At 48.8% G+C, this 16,700-nt stretch overlaps 1 protein-coding gene across 2 annotated transcripts in view; it reads right to left on the minus strand.

Annotated features, from left to right (window-relative positions):
- Window positions 1–6,223, minus strand: part of NAF1 (nuclear assembly factor 1 ribonucleoprotein) — a 127,181-nt gene extending 120,958 nt beyond the window's left edge. The window contains exon 1 of one of the 2 annotated variants that reach the window (XM_085641773.1): window positions 6,083–6,223. The gene's annotated coding sequence lies outside the window, so the exon portion shown is untranslated. Of the gene's footprint in view, window positions 1–6,076 lie in introns of both variants that reach the window. The other variant, XM_085641772.1, reaches the window with a different exon arrangement.
- Window positions 6,224–16,700: the final 10,477 nt, after the last annotated feature.

Consider the following 16,700-nt stretch of genomic DNA (forward strand, 5'->3'; position numbering starts at 1 on the left):
TATCACCCACCTCTCCCTTTTTAGGTCTCGACCTTGCTATCGCGTAAGCGATCGCAAAGTGAGACTATAGAGAGCGGGTTTGAAAAGTGAGCCCAAAAAGCGGATTACATGGCTAGCACGCGCACAATCACGCGCATCGTACCGCCATGCAATCCGCCTTTTGGGAGCACTTCTCCCCCCGCCACCAAGCGCGCGCGCCATGCTCCGCTGGGCTTGTCTTTTTTTTTAAAAACTTTAATTGCGAGTCGCGCGTGCGGCCAATGCTTGTAGTCACAGAGAGTTGAGCAGACATCGAGATTGTAAACTAGGTTCCAAATTCGGCAGCGCCTCGTCCTCTCTTTCAGCTAAAAGTGCTTCTTCAAATCCCCCTGCAGCTTTACGACAACAAGCAACTAGGTTCCAAATTCCAAAATCGGCAGCGCCTCGTCCTCTCTTTCAGCTAAAAGTGCTTCTTCAAATCCCCCTGCAGCTTTCCGACGCCAAGCTTGGAAAAAAAAAAAAAAACAACAGTACGACTTGTGGCTTCGATCGGCAGCCACCTGAGTAAAATTGGGATGGGTGTGATGTGATCACATTTTTTGACGTTTGATACAGTTCTCGTGGCGGAGTGAAACACTCAGGTAGCCATCGAATGCATCCGCAATTATCCTTTAGCAGACGAGGGGGCGGATATCCCCAATCGGTTGAGAAATTAATTCCCTTCATTTTTGCAACAGACTAATGCATTTAAAAGGTTGGAAATTCAACAAAGCGCAAAGCTGCGTGAGAGCTACAAGTGACAGCTCGTGACAGCGCCCGTCAACCGCCTCGCTGCAGGAGTACAGCGCGACTCTTCAAACTACAGATCGCCTGGAGAAATAGCAGCCTCCGTACAAATGGCGGCAGTCGATCTGCTTTCATCTGCAATCCGCGTCCACCTCCGCAGGGGCCAATCAGGGCTGCTGCAGGCATCGCCGCATGGGGGAGCCCAGAGTGGCCGCAGGGGGAGCGATGGATAACCAGCATTTGCAATGCAATAGGTCTCGCATTTACGCGAGTTTGAGCTATTGACGTTGCAAATGAAAATGCCTTTTATTTTTGTTTTTCGTACATAAATAAAAGGCATTGTCATTTACAATGCCAATAGCTTAAACTCGTGTAAATGCGAGACCTATTGCATTGCAAATGCTTGTTCACTAGATGTGTCCTATTGCTACAGCCCTCTTACAACGCTTTCCCCAGTTCCTCCATTAATACCATTGCTCCTTTCTGACTGTGGGCAGACTTTCTATGAGAAGTTTGTGAATGCAGGGAGCTCCGCCCCTCAATTTTTTCCCTCGATTGTGAAGTTTGTGCATTTGGATTATATTGTGTAGGTTTCTGTATAAACGTTGGACAAGCCCATATTATGTGACATCTCTGCCATCTCCCATTACTACTGGCTTCTAGTCAGAGTTTTAGCGTGCTGCCAGAAGTGTACCATCCTGCCTATGCATCCATCTTGGATTGTCAAAGCTGCATACATGCAGTACGGTAGTGCTAATTTGGGCGCATGCTTGTTACACTATTGCTTAACCAATTTTCACACTTCAGTGCTCATGTGTTATTTATTGGTTCCAATAGTAAGAAATGCAAGCTTCAAAGTATGCTCTAACTTTGCACTTCAAGCTTCTCTGCTTAGTACTGTTGTGGATCACGGACTTCAAAGTAGCTCCTGAATACTGAGAGCCCGATATGTTGATCCGTATAAAATGTACAGGTTTGAAACATCCTAAAAAAAATAATGAGCATTGTTTCAGCTTTCACGATGTGCAACCTAACTACTCTCCCCCCCCCCCACCTTCCTTTATCCATATCCTTTTACGTTTCTGCAAGTCTGGGTGTCTACAAATGTGTTTACCTATCTTTGCATGTGTCTGTATATGCATGTTGCTGTCTGAGCTTGTGTGCACAAATGTCCTATTAAACCAAATCTCTGGAATGCATCCGCATGCATGCAACTAATCTGCAGCACAGACCATGGTGGCTGTACAAATGCATTAACGAAACCTTGAGCTTTCAGAAGGGTGGTAATGCACGGAACATGTTGGTGTAAACCGTAAACTAAGCTCAGTATGTGAATTTAAACCAACCCAATATGTGCCCCACCCCCACTAAGACAGTGTTCTAACAATATTTGGCTTAATCGTATTTTGAGACAAAATGGCAAAATATGGGCAAGATAAGGTGGTCATTCGAGCCTCAGCCTGAAAGGTCAATAGTAAGACTGAGGTGTCTTGGTGCATTCGTCAGATGTGGGGTTCAGGGAATCTAACATATTTTGATTGACTACCAAAAACTGTCCAGACCAGTTCAGTACACAACCCCTCACTATGATATGTCATCACATCACTGACCAGAACCAAAGAACGCTCTTCAGATTAACATTCTAGCACAGTCGTGACCTGCGAAACGCACAGAGTCAGCTCCAGGCTGGAACACCAATTCACACTCTTGACATAAACAATGCTGAATCCTCTTCAGACAATGAGATTCAAGCACACATCTGCAGTCCTACCAGCTGCCATGCATCAGGGGTTAGACAATACATCTTCGTGCTGGTGTCAGCATCACCGCACTAAAATGCATTGGTCGCACATCTACAGAGCTCCTCAAGACACTGTGGGATTATGAGATGCACTCAATGGCTGAATAAAAGCAGCCAGAGAATGGCATTTGCTGTGCAATTTACAGCGTAATATCCTACTGCCTGAGGGACTTACTCATTACTAAAGTGGCCCTGGTGCAGTCTAAGATGTGATTTGCAAACACTGTTCCGGAGCCGCACAGCTAAAACAAAATGTGCTGTGAAAGCCCGCCCCCTCAGCGGGACACGTTGGGTGCTGGTTCATTGGGGTGGCAGAGGAATCTTTGTACAAAATTAAACACACATCAAGCTCCTGGCCCAGACTCGCATGGATTCAGCACCATTGCAGGAAATTTGGTACACTGCTCCTGGTCAGTAGCATGAGAGTGGGTTCGGGTGTCACCTCCGCGCTCACTGGACTCCGGATCAAAGAGCAGGTCATACACTGTGACCATAGTGTGCTTGCGCCTTGCTCCCAAATTTTATTGAACCCGACAGTGGCCTCCAGGTAATCTAACGCTACCATATGGTACTTTATGTTGCATTGAGCTTACATGTAGCATTTAACAAATATTTTTTTCATACTGTTCGAGCTCACATCACCTTTGCAATCCTGTAGGCTTGTGCTGTATGTATGTGGGCTATATCCTGGACACTCACTCTCTCATTTACACTTGTAAAATTGCAGTAGGCACAGGGAGAATACGAGGGAAAACGTGGTTGTAATTTGAATCTTTTCCTTTCATTCCAACTATGACCGAAGCGGCAGGGAAAGTGCGATGAATTTTGCCTAAACAACGTGGGCCTGTTGAGAAGAAGCACTGAACGTGGGGAGAAACAAGACGTTTACAATGCAGTTTCTCAGCGTATTTTCCCTGTAACTCAGGTTTATGGAAACTGAAATGTGTTTCATAGAGAATTGGGACCGGTTTTATCAACGGCCAGCTTTGAGGTGGGATTTCGATGTGGAAATGTATATAGTGTGAAATGTCAATGTTTGCAAAGTGATTTTATTTAACAAAATAAATGATCACTAGAGGTTGGTCATGAATGTCAATTTAATCCGAGAAACTGTCAGTATGCACAAGCTTATCATTTTCAGTGTATTTACTTACTCATACCGCTAAAGTCCCCACAGAGCACCTACACCTCCCATCAATATGCTGATATGCTAGGAAATCAAGCAGAAGTAAGCAGTGTACAGGCCCACAAAAAACATTTTCAAAAAATTGGACAGTAAGCTTTCAAACGTGCTCTTACACTTTACCTCAACGTTGAAGAATAAGCTGAGCAAAATATATGACAGGTTATGTACCCATGGCAGACAACACTATCAGTAAAGCTCTCCTTCCTGACAAAAGCCTATGTCACCCTGTGCTGATGCTGCTTTGGAGACTTGTCGTGGAAAAATATGAGAGACAGGGCCTTACTCGAGGTAAATGAGCTACTCCCCATGCTTAAGGCAGCCCCATGCCACACTCATTTGTACAGCACTGGTAAAATAGAGAACTGAACATGCATCGCACTTGCCAACTTTTTCTCACCTAGATTTCACAGCGGTACCACAGAGTGACTCATTATCAGGCCATCTTAATTCTTTAAAAAACATTCAGGGGCATATTTATTAAAAAGGTGCGCAGCTACCAACCATGCTTCGGTGCGTGATAGCGAAAGGGCAGTAATGTGCCATATTTAACATAAAACGGCAAATCCCTTTCTTTTACCACCCCTGCCCACAATGCGCTGCCCAGTACCAATGTAGGCACCCTTGCACCATGATGTCTGCATTGTAAGCAGGATTGGTTTTGTGTAAGAAAGGACCCCTGAGGCATTTTCCTCTTTCTAGGTGTGCTGCAGAATAGCAGCAAAATAGAGAGGATAAACAAAAATATTTCTCTTTGTTAGCACTCCCCTGCGGATGTGCAGCATTTTTTAAACATTCCCATATCTACCAGTAATAGTAAATGTGGGAATGCGCCAAAACCCCTGGGTGTTGCATGGGAACACCCACACACCACCCATGGAACTCCTCCCTGAGACAGAGTAACACAACGTAGTACTGAGATGCATAACTAGATATATCAAGCTACTCAGGGCCATGCACAGGGCCTTGCAAGGCTTCATAAATCTAAATTATTAGCGGTGTTGCTCTTGCGCCCTGTTGCGTGGCACAAGGGCAACACAACTCATTGATAAATGTGGCCCTCAGCTCTATCTTACACTTTAGCAAAAAGTGTTATCATTTTCTAGAGGATGTTTCTGTAGAAGGTTCATGAAACAGATATAACTCTTGTACAGGGCATTCTCTGAGTTGGTTATAGGGGTCTGGGTTAGTTTAAAGTTGAGGGTTGGTGCTTATTTTCGGGCACAACAGAAAGCGGTCTTGCGGCGGCTGAAGGTAGTAATTGTTTCTCAAAGTGCATGACGGTGGGTCAAATAAAAGCAGAGCACTGTTCTTACATGTGCGAACATTTGTAATTACTATTTTATATTAAAGTGTGTGAAGTAGTATTACACTGATTATGAAATATTGATAACAAGGGAAGTAAATGTGTTGCAGAGAGGGAAGTGGTGTCTGGCAACAAAGGCCGTACAAATAGTGCATGCAGTACAGAGTGGAAAAAACAGTGATGAAGAAGAAAGAGGACGTGTAAAATATGCAGATTAAGGATTTCAAAAAGATGTGGAGAAAAAAGACTTAAGTCTCCAACAGTGAAAGACAGTAGAAGAATGCAATGTGAAGGGAGGACAGAAGTAAAACAGACAGAGAAACTCAGAAAAGCTGAAATATTTTCAAATATAATCACAACAAAATCTTTATTATTCATTTAGCTGATACTGTTAACAAGTATTGGTAATGTCAACAAGTGTGGCTTGTTTTAGGAGTGTGTTCATTTTTGTGATGTGTTTAGATGTAATAATAGAAAATTCACTGAAAGCACGCAAATACTAGTTACTGCTTCGATTTAATTGCTATAAAGTGTCACTCAATGTATCACACGTTTGACAATTAAATGTCACACATAAGCACACTGAAGCCACCAAAATGTCACACAAAAGCAATCTGAAAACTTGCCATCTGTGCATGAGACCACCAGAATACGAAGATGCCTCTCGAGAGAATGATCTCGGACGCACTTTTCTGTCATTCATACTACAGGGAGGTCCCACGTATATTAAAACATGTTAATCTGGGCCGTGTTTCCATACAACTAGATTAAAGTGCAGTACTCGACGACTGTTTTAGCTGTACCTTAATCGATGCCACTTTTTTTGCAATTATATATACTGCGAACTCGACCCGAGGGTATTGAAGCGCTATTACATGAGCACCAGTTAGATTAAACAAGGACACATTAATCTTTTGGCACTAGATTTCCCAGCTCCAAAACCAGCAGCTATGGCCAAAACATCAAATTCTAATGATTGTAAATGAAATACATTAACGTTAACCACCGCTCGGCTACTCACACGTACAGTCCATGCAGTGAGCCTCACGTCCGTCGTCCACAGCTTATTTATATTTTTTAAAAGGGATGTAATGGTAATGTGTTCGTAGTTTTAGCACTTCCGGATCAAATAACAACCAATCCCCCGGCTAAACCTTTCTGGGCGTGCTCTGGGAGTAGATCTTGCTGCTAATGTGTAAGGTGACTTAGGATTCGAGCATTAGAGGCATTGCCGCCAATCATACTGCGTCAAACAATAGTGATTGGCTGAAGAGTCGACACGTGCTTTTCCGATCCGCCCTCCTACAACTTAGTGAGCGCCGCACGTTTAGAAGAGAAAGTAGTGTTTTAGTTGAGGGTTAAACTTTGGTTAGTTTAATGCGGTAATGCTGTGTGCCTGTTTTGGTTCAGCCGAGCTGCTGCCGTCTTCATTCTGAATCGGAGGAGAGTGGAAGGTGGCGTTACGCGAAACTGGACCCCGGGAGATAAGACAGACCAATTGTTTGAAATTGTCACTATTTACGACAGCCAGCATGTAGTTTCGTTTGGCATTTGTTTCTGGGGCTTAGGCTGGGCGTGATACCAAAACGAGAAGCGGTCAGGACCGTTGGGGCTACTGGGACTAAAACCGGTGTAGTAGAGACCCGGAGCGATACGAGACGGTAGTTCCCTTAGGCATGCAGTATTTCTAATATTAACTGACACTGGTAGTGTTGGAATTGGGAAAAAAATAAATAAATTCTGGAATTCTCTAATGAAGGCCAGAGTGTGGCAGCGAAAAGGGGGAGGAGCTGGAGAGACGTGGGGCGGAGCTTGAATAACTTAATGTGTCAGTCCAGTTATACATTAAAAAAAAAAATGCAAAGAAAGTGGCCACAAAGACGTGAAAGTAAATCTGTTCTAGAATGAGAAATTTCCTAGTTATCACAAAGGAAGGTTTCAATTCTAATAAGGAGGCGGAGGCGAGGATTATGCATTTCTTTCCTCACATTTATTAAACAGCAAGTTCAAAGATACATACAAAAAACTCCTTGAACCACAACTCCCATGAACCTCGGGAGTAACAATGGCCACCAACAGTCCAATCCACCGAGGTAGCACTAGTCCATACACAGTTGCCGTCATCTTAGTCCCTCCTCTTTCTCTGCTGCAGGAAGTTAAGCTCTTTGGGTCCTATTTCGCCTTGTAGTCAGGACCTAGGAGGAAATTGAGAAGCTATTGAGAACTGTTTAAGAAAACATCAACACAAACGAAACCACAATGCTTATGGTAATAAGACAATTCTATAAAACAGTAAAAGCATCATACCGCAATACATACTATCTCATGTTATCGCAAGAGAACAATACTGAAACCAAGCACAGTAAATAGCCATGACAATGCATCGTACAACAATGAAATCCTAAAGGTCATAAGACTAAGAAGCTACTTTCCTGCTACGACAAACTCTGGGCCAAGTATTATCCTCGGAGATATTGCGTTAGCTTCCCTAGTGCGGGAGGCATAGTGTGAGAAGTTGGCCTGTTATATGCTGTTCACTGGTTAAAGTGGACACCTTGCACCAGTACAATTCGACTCTTATGGTGGCAGGTTTAAGACAACCTTTAAGCTATCCTAGTGGTAGCTGTGGGGAGCAGCCTTCAGGCTAAGTCTTTAGAGGAATGTAAAGCAGCTTGTTTTACCATATAATCTCTTGAATTACCAAATGAATAGTGCCAATATCGGCAACAGTTATCACAACACACATAAGTACATAAATAAAAACACACGACACTGAATGTAAGTGGAGAAATATTGCTGCAGGTTTATTAGCATAAGCAATATGCAAACATGGTGGGTTATCTTACGGGCGATCCCAGGGCAGGCCAGCCCCTATGCCGCCTGCCCGTCTGATAAGCCTAGAGTCACCATGGCAACGCCAATTGGTGTATACCTAATGTTGGGAGGGTCCCCCCCTCCCACCTGTGGACCACCAGTCCACTTGCTACACACGCCCCCCCGTGATGGGTGGGCGGAGCATACATGGCAGCCCCCGGTTGCTCAGACCCACAACCGCCTGTCGGATAGCGGGGCGCCGTCGGTCTTCCAGTGGACACGCTAAACATCCCTGGGTATCCTGGCTTAGCACCACACGGTGCTGCTGCATGCTATACCCCTTGGTATGTGCAGACCCTGGATCGCCCTGTAACTCCTCCTGCAACACAAAGTTAGAAAACCTGGCCCCCCCATTGTCCCTCCGGACGCCGGGTAAGCGGATGGGCGGGCAAGGCGAACGAGCGGACAAGAGGGCGAGGAGGGGGCGGAGACAGAATATGTACCCCCCTGGCTCCTCCCCGCCGGAAGCAGCTGTCTGCTGGGGTCTCCCTTGGTCCATCCCAGGGACACGACCTCCCACCCCTGTGCCTTCCTGTGGCACTAAGGCGGCCGCCCTCAAAGGGGCGGGCCGCTGCGCAACCCCCCCCCCCGGGCAGCCTTACATAGTGCCAATATCGGCAACAGTTATCACAACACACATAAGTACATAAATAAAAACACACGACACTGAATGTAAGTGGAGAAATATTGCTGCAGGTTTATTAGCATAAGCAATATGCAAACATGGTGGGTTATCTTACGGGCGATCCCAGGGCAGGCCAGCCCCTATGCCGCCTGCCCGTCTGATAAGCCTAGAGTCACCATGGCAACGCCAATTGGTGTATACCTAATGTTGGGAGGGTCCCCCCCTCCCACCTGTGGACCACCAGTCCACTTGCTACACACGCCCCCCCGTGATGGGTGGGCGGAGCATACATGGCAGCCCCTGGTTGCTCAGACCCACAACCGCCTGTCGGATAGCGGGGCGCCGTCGGTCTTCCAGTGGACACGCTAAACATCCCTGGGTATCCTGGCTTAGCACCACACGGTGCTGCTGCATGCTATACCCCTTGGTATGTGCAGACCCTGGATCGCCCTGTAACTCCTCCACAGCCTTGGGAGTGGCCACCGTCGCTACCAGGGCCCCCCACCAAGGTAGACCTATTTCCTTACAACCTGCTGCAGCCAAAGCTTCCCCTAGGTCCAGTAGGAAAAGAACCGTGCCCAAACTAGAGAGGTGCACCCCATCTCCCTCCCGGCACCCTGTGGACTTGGCGTGTATAAGACCATGCCTGATGAAGCCCAAACCTCTTTGCTCTGCGCAACTGCGCATGGCTCCAGGTAGACCTTTTTACCTACAGCAACTGATACCGGGCTTCTCCCAGGTCCAGCCAAGACAATCTACGCCCAACCGAACCGGCGGGCGGCATGCCCCTCAGGACAGGTGCCCTCATCCTTTCTAACTCCCCCGTGGATTTTGACTGAAATGACCGTAAACCTATAACTAGGCGTTGGTCCAATGTAGCCTTTGAATGGCTGAAGAACAATCCCCTTGACAAGACACTCCTGCCTGGCAGTGCCTATGCGGGAGGGGTAAGAGTTGACAAGCCCGCCTTACCTCCTCCTTCACTCAGTTGGAGTATGTCCCTCGCATTCCATCAGTCACCACCAAATGAGAAGCCTTGCCCTCCCAAACTTTTGCTAGTATACCAGGGAGAGACAGGACTGAGTGACCACAAAGGAGGACCAACGTGTAAAATTCTTCACTATCTTGGATACTGGGTAAGCCAATTGTTCTCCTGCTAATTGGTAGCCCAAAAGCATTACCCCGGGGTTTCCCTCAATCATGTGGACCATATCGCCCCCGAGGAAGGCCACTTCCACAACCTGCATGGCTGCCAGCAAGTGCTGAAGGGCAGGATACGTTACCCGGTACCGATACTCGCATCCATGGTACCTGTTTCGTCGAACTCAAGGACGGGCTACTAAGTGAGCAACCAGGCTCCGCCCACTCCTGCCTGGCAGTGCCCATGCGGGAGGAGGTGAGGGTTGACCAGCCTGCCTTCCTTCCTCTTTCACTCCGTTGGAGTACGCCCATCGTATTCCATCAGTCACCGCCAAATGTGAAGCCTAGCCCTCCCAAAATTCTGCTATTATACCAGGGAGAGACAGGACAGAGTGACCACAGAGGAGAACAACGTGTAACATGCTTCTCTATTTGAATACTGGGAAAGCCAAATTGTTCTCCTGCAGATTTGTAGCCCAAAGTGTTACCCCGGTGCTTTCCTTAATCATATGGACCATGGCCCTGTTGGAAGGCCACCTGCATAGCTGCCAGCCAGTGCTGGAGGTCGGGAGAAGTTACCCGGTACTGATGCTCGCATCAAAGGTACCTGTTTCGTCTAACTCAAGGGCGTGCTACTAAGTGAGCAACCAGGCTCCGCCCTAGTACCCCGAGGCCAAACCCAAGCCCCTCCAAGGCCAGCAGCCCTACTCAGGCAACCCGCACCCTCTTGGCACTGGCACACCCCCGCCACAGCTGCCCTCGAGTGCCTGGTCGTGTGTAGCCACAACCTAGGTTTCATCACTGCGTCATACCGGGGTATGATGACCCATCTAACTCGACTGCTGAGTGCCCATTGCACCATCGCAAGTATGCCTTTGCCTGCTCAGAGTCTGGCTGTAAAGTAGGAAGGCATTGACCCCCCCAGCCCAGGGTGAAGATGGCAGCATTACAGTACCTGGTGCTATAGACGGTCCCTGTACCCTGATGGGACAGAATGCAAATCCCTTGCTCCTGTTGAGCACGAACCCAAAACCAATTGCTCACCATGGTTTAATACCTTCCTGCTGCTAATCATTTCCCAGCTGCATGAGCAGCGCCCGCTTCAGCCGTGGAGCAAACAACTCGCCGTAGGTAGAAAATACCCTGTCGTCATTTGGCACTGACGCAGTGTTTGCCACACTTTTCGCGCCACAGCACACTTGTTAGCTGGCAACTACCACCACCCGCCTGCTGCCCTGGTTAAAGCACGGGTGGATATGTCATACTGAGGCTACCTGATACCGGCCCTTTGCTGCAGGGAAATACCCACCCAGTGTACATGGTACCTCTTCCCTGCATAGTATATTGAAAATGCTTCCAGTCTGAACTGGTGGGACTGTCACCCCAACGTGTTGCACATTCGTTAAATGTCTCCCTTTGATGATTAGCAAGCTGTACCGCCAATGGAACCATCACCTAATCAACTTCTGCAACCGCCAGGCAGGTCGCCTGCACGTGAACATGGTCCCGGAAGCGGAAAGCGGGAGCCCTTTGGCAACTGAATAGTAGCGCACAGTCCCCGCGTTGGAGACCAAATTGACCTCGTACCGCGAGAGGCACATGCGAAAACAAATTAATTATTCCATGCAAAAACAGAGCCTGTCCGTAACTTTCGTCTACATTGGGACAAGGATAAACCATGCTAATATCACTGATCTAGACTGAGATATGTATACGCTACCTCTGGGATCTATCTCATGACTCGCCATATCTGTCTGACACCAATCACTCATCCTGTGCTTTGTGTGATCTTGGCCCACTTATGTGTGACCAGATCCCTGTGAAGTATACTTGGCTTCTAGGCCGATAATGCACAAGTTTTATGTGAAAGATGAAACCATACTTGCTGAGCCCCGGCCAAAACCGACAACCATTTTACCATTTGTCATCAGTAAGACATACCTCCATAAGACATTGATACGGGCCACCTGCATAACGCCTGGTGGCCAAAGGCCTTGTCAGCCAAGCAGCGAAATCTACGCTCAATGCAAAATACGAAAAAGACTTCTCACGGCGCATGCCACAGTCCCTCACCAAGACACCGCTGAAGGGGCCAGCCCAGAACAATGCCTAACGTGTTGAACATTCCTTAAATGTCTCCCGTCGATGGATAGCAAGCTCTACCGCAACTGGGGACAATTGCACTAATCAACCTCCGCAACCGCCTGACAGGTCACATGCTCGTGACCCAGGTGCCGAAATGCAGAAAACAGGGGCCCTTTGACAACGAAATACGGCGCACCATCTCCACGTTGGAGACGAAATTGACCTCACTGAACTGCGAACCAAACCCATGCGGGTACAAAATAACTATTCTTTGCAAACAGAGCCTGGCCGTAACTTTTGTCCCTGTTGGGACAAAGGATGAACTATGGGGTATTTAAGTACTAAGACTGACACTTTATTGCGAGCAACCCAACAATGAAGATAAGTGACATATCGATATCCAGACACAAGCGTATGAGCAAGTCAACTTCTTCCGAGGAGAACATGTGAAATGCATGCTAGAGGCAGTGCATGAACATTCAGCTAATGTGATACCTTGGGGACAATAGCCGCATTAGACCCCTTGTCTTGTGGTAGCGTGTTCCACCAGAGGCCCAAGGATTACCACTGAGCCTGCGTAAAACAGCGCGCCAACGCGGTCCCAAAATCATCGGACGACGAGACCTGCAAGAACAATCATCTTCCCCTTTGTACTTTAACATCCTAATTGGTTGTATTGAATACCAGTTACTTGGCTTTAAGCCATCCCGGATGAGGTTGGCTTCGTGCTTGATAGAGACTTGCCTTCCCTGTAGAACAGCTCATGCTACTACTTTATCGGCAATGCTAGCTCTAGAACAGTGAAGCAATGCCATCAAGTGACCTGAACAGGCCCCCTGGAGGCAGTGGTCTGTCCAGTTCTACTCCAAATTCTCCGCTATCGAAGGCTCCAGGCAAGCTCCGGTGTGACAAAAGTCAAGCAATAAGAGCATGCGGCCTAAGCAACGGGTGTCTTTGTGTAGTGACAACATTAGATAGCCACGCAAAGAACCATGGACATCCCCTTAAATGTGAGTAATCAGATCAAAGCCATCGTCTATGGTCGTAAAACATATGCGCCATCCAACTACAACACAAACTCCCTGAATAAAGTTTTGAATCAAGCCGCAGGTGGCGCTCAAGATCAAGCACAGCTGCAAATCCCGTGGAAAATTGAGTACCACCTTTACATAACAAATTCTGGCCCAGGGAGATAACGTAATTTGCCCAAGGAACACAGGACGCTCCACACTGTTGGCATTCATGTTACCTGTACCAAAGTGAGCAGCTGCACATTGAGCACCGTATTTACATTACATACTCATAGCATGCCCATGATCCCAGGACGCGACCTCGCGGCTCGAAACCTGGTTTCCTGCCCCAGAGTCGGCGGCTGCCCTGGAGGACAGCATCTACATTACATATTCAGGCACGGGGAGATTAAGGATTCACCAATATCACAGGACGCGACACGCGGCTCAAACCCTGGTTTCCCACACCAAAATCTCGCTTGCTAGGCAAGATGTGGCGTCTGCGCTAGATCTCCAAACTTCCCGCCGAGGATAACATAACCCCTGCTTAAGGCCCCCAGGCCCATAAGTCCCCGAGATTTGATTGACCGGGAGAGCACCGTGATACAAAACTGTCCTCACAAGAAAGCAGGCCCCCACAGCGCCGCTGAAGGCCCTCAGTTACTAAGGCCAAAGCCACAAGGACATGCACGCACCTTGGAACCACATTCCTTGTTATACAATTACCTTGGTGTGCATGAATCACAAACGACATCATGCAAATTTCAAAACCTGTGCACCAATGCGTAGCAGCCAAACCAATATAGCGCCACGGGACTAGTAACACCATTGCCTAATAATTCAATGGACACATGTAACAAGGATGCGCAAGGAACTGCCTTCGCTACATACGAAGTAACTATGGCTTGTAATAATTTTGTGACGCTTCCACTGCAAGCTCCGGGTACACCACGACCCTGTGGCTCCTAAGGTATAACCGGGAAGGGCAATCCCAGAGAGTAACTCTGGCCTTACAACGCTCGCTTAGCCTGAAGTCAGGTTAGCCCTGCGAGAGCTCAAAGGGGGAGAACCAGATGCATGCTCAGCTTCAGTGTCGCAAGCCTCATTAAAGTACATGATACCCCTTAATTTACAGCCCGCACATGGAGCCGCCGAAGAAGCAGAGTGCGCCGCGACGCTTACAACAATGCCCCACCTGGAGAGGATGTTCTGCACCGAAAGGGCCACATGCGCTGAAGCAGAGTGCGCCGCGACGCTTGCAACAATGCCCCACCCGGAGAGGATGTTCTACACCGAAAGGGCCACATGCGCTGAAGCAGAGTGCGCCGCTACGCTTGCAACAAAGCCCCACCCGGAGGGGATGTTCTGCACCGAAAGGGCCACATGCGCTGCCCTGCGCCGACATCAACAATGCTGAGCGTCCGCCATCCGATGTGAGCAGCTGCTCAAGGCCCGCATCACTCTGCCTCTGTCTTGAGCGCTTGGAAGCAAATTGCCCTTGTAGCTGCCTAAGGCCACGGGAGCGCTCAACTGTTATGAAGAACCTACCACACCAGCGTACCACCAGACCTCAAGTACCGCTTATACCCGACCGAGAGCGCTGGGCGCGCTTCTCTCCTGGCGGAACACTCGCTATAATGTGTTGGCTTCTGCCTGAGTATTGGTACCTCAGCAACCATCAGAGGAGCAGTGCCCTGGCCGCGCCCCACCGAGTACACCACATCGACGCATTAAAAGGTTCAGGGGATGCTGCCTAATAACCGGGACACGTATACAAAACCAGTGGCTGATGTCAGGATTGAGGGGGCACCGAGGACAAAGAGCTAAAGTGTTGTGCCTTACCGCCGATCCCTTCCCCTTGTGAGCTACAAGGCGAGGCCCCCATGACACGGTTATCTCGCACCCCGTAGGCGTGGCGGAAAACGTCTGCCTATCGCCCATACAGCGATGCCGGCCCCAGTCAGTAAACAGGGAGTGGGTGGGGGGGGTGGAGCCGGCCCAAGCCCGCATGGATGATGGTGACCATGGCACCACAAACGCCCCACCAGCTCAGAATGCGCTTAAGGAGCTAGGGCCCCGGCAACTTCACTCCAACTCTGCTTTACAGAGTCTAATACCCAAAAACGAGAGGCACCGAAAGGGGGAGCAGTAGCTACGCCCTTGCCGGTCATTCGGGAGTCGGTGATACGAGAAGTTCCGCCCGCTCCTTTGCCCGGCCTGGGACCCCGACTGAGCTGCACCGCCCATCAAACTTCCACTGTCTCTACCTGCTCCCAGGAGTTTGTGTAAACTACCTGCCCCCAGGAGTTTGTACAAGCACCAGTATCTGCCCCCACACCTGAGGAAAACATGCAGATCAACCAAGGCACGAGGGGCATGAACAATCAGGCCAACAGGGCTCTCCACCCGAAGCATACATATGCCCCCTAGGGCCCAAAATCAGCGACGTCTACCCCGCAAATCGAAATCCCTCAATTAAAATACACCAAGAACAGCTTCCTTCGACACTATTTGCGGCAAAACCTCAGCTGAGATGCTGCTTCGTGAAGCTCTATGTGCTTCCATGCCAACAAATCCATCTCACTTTAACGTTCCCTGCTGTGTCTAGCTGTACTATGGTAGGCCAGGAAGCATATTGAAATGTATACAGCAAAGAAAATCAGCACACAAGAAACGTACAGAAACCTCCTATTTCATCTTGTTTTTGTATCACAGTGAGTTTGATTTCAATTGAATGAATAAAAAGAAACGTGAAAAAAGTTAACAAACGACAACACATCATTGTAAGCAAAATGAAGGCAATTTGCACCTTTTTCGGTAACCTCGATCCTAGATTAAAAGGCAGGTCTGTTTCCCCAGATTCCCTGGCAGAAGATGGCTGCCCACTTGGGACGCCGCATCGGGAGCGCTTGAAAGTACTTATACTGTTTACGGTAAATCAACGCGCTGTTTGGGGAATGGGAAAAATGGCGCCTATTTCCACGCTTTATTCGCCCCAGAGCATACTAATCTACGCTGAAATAAATATTTACGTTTTTGGTAAACCAGGGCAGGCGAAGGATCCACCGCTCACCTAGTCACGACTGCCATTGCCCGATTCTGGCACCAAGTGTACAAAGATTCACCTGCTCCAATCCGACATTCTTCTATAATGCCGACGAAGGGACACAGGCCCGGGCCTGCAACCCAAGGCAACGGCGCTAGTTACCACCAACCGGGCTGCCCGGGAAAGCTGCTCTTTCTCTCTGCCCATCAGCCTCATTCCGACCGGTTCATGTCCTGATCCATGCCAGGAGCCTGCGCACCCGACAGTCTCCGGGCCCCGACTCCCGCTCAATTTGTCCCCCCGCTGATACAAAACTGGAGGCCAAGCACCCGGGCCTAGATATGAACGCCGTGGCCAGTGGCAACATCAGGTCACCGAGGAACGCAAAACTCACCGCAAAACGACGATCGACAGAAAACGACAACGAGCCAACCAGTTGAAATCGTGTCCAGCGGGGGGGGGGGGCGACAATAGGCGACCTCCCGAGACGGCGTGTCCGGCGCAAGGCGAACGAGCGGACAAGAAGGCGAGGAGGGGGCGGAGACAGAATATGTACCCCCCTGGCTCCTCCCCGCCGGAAGCAGCTGTCTGCTGGGGTCTCCCTTGGTCCATCCCAGGGACACGACCTCCCACCCCTGTGCCTTCCTGTGGCACTAAGGCGGCCGCCCTCAAAGGGGCGGGCCGCTGCGCAACCCCCCCCCCGGGCAGCCTTACAAGGACACCACACAGGTATATATATCAAATATATATGTATTTATTACTAAACAACTCTCTACTAATCTCTTTATGAGATTAGAAGGCAGGAACATATGCACAATCAATTTTTCACAATGAGTTAAGCATAAATATGGCTGGGGCCCTAGGG

This window comes from Triturus cristatus, chromosome 2_2 (assembly GCF_964204655.1).
Source record: "Triturus cristatus chromosome 2_2, aTriCri1.1, whole genome shotgun sequence".
Lineage (NCBI taxonomy): Eukaryota > Metazoa > Chordata > Amphibia > Caudata > Salamandridae > Triturus > Triturus cristatus.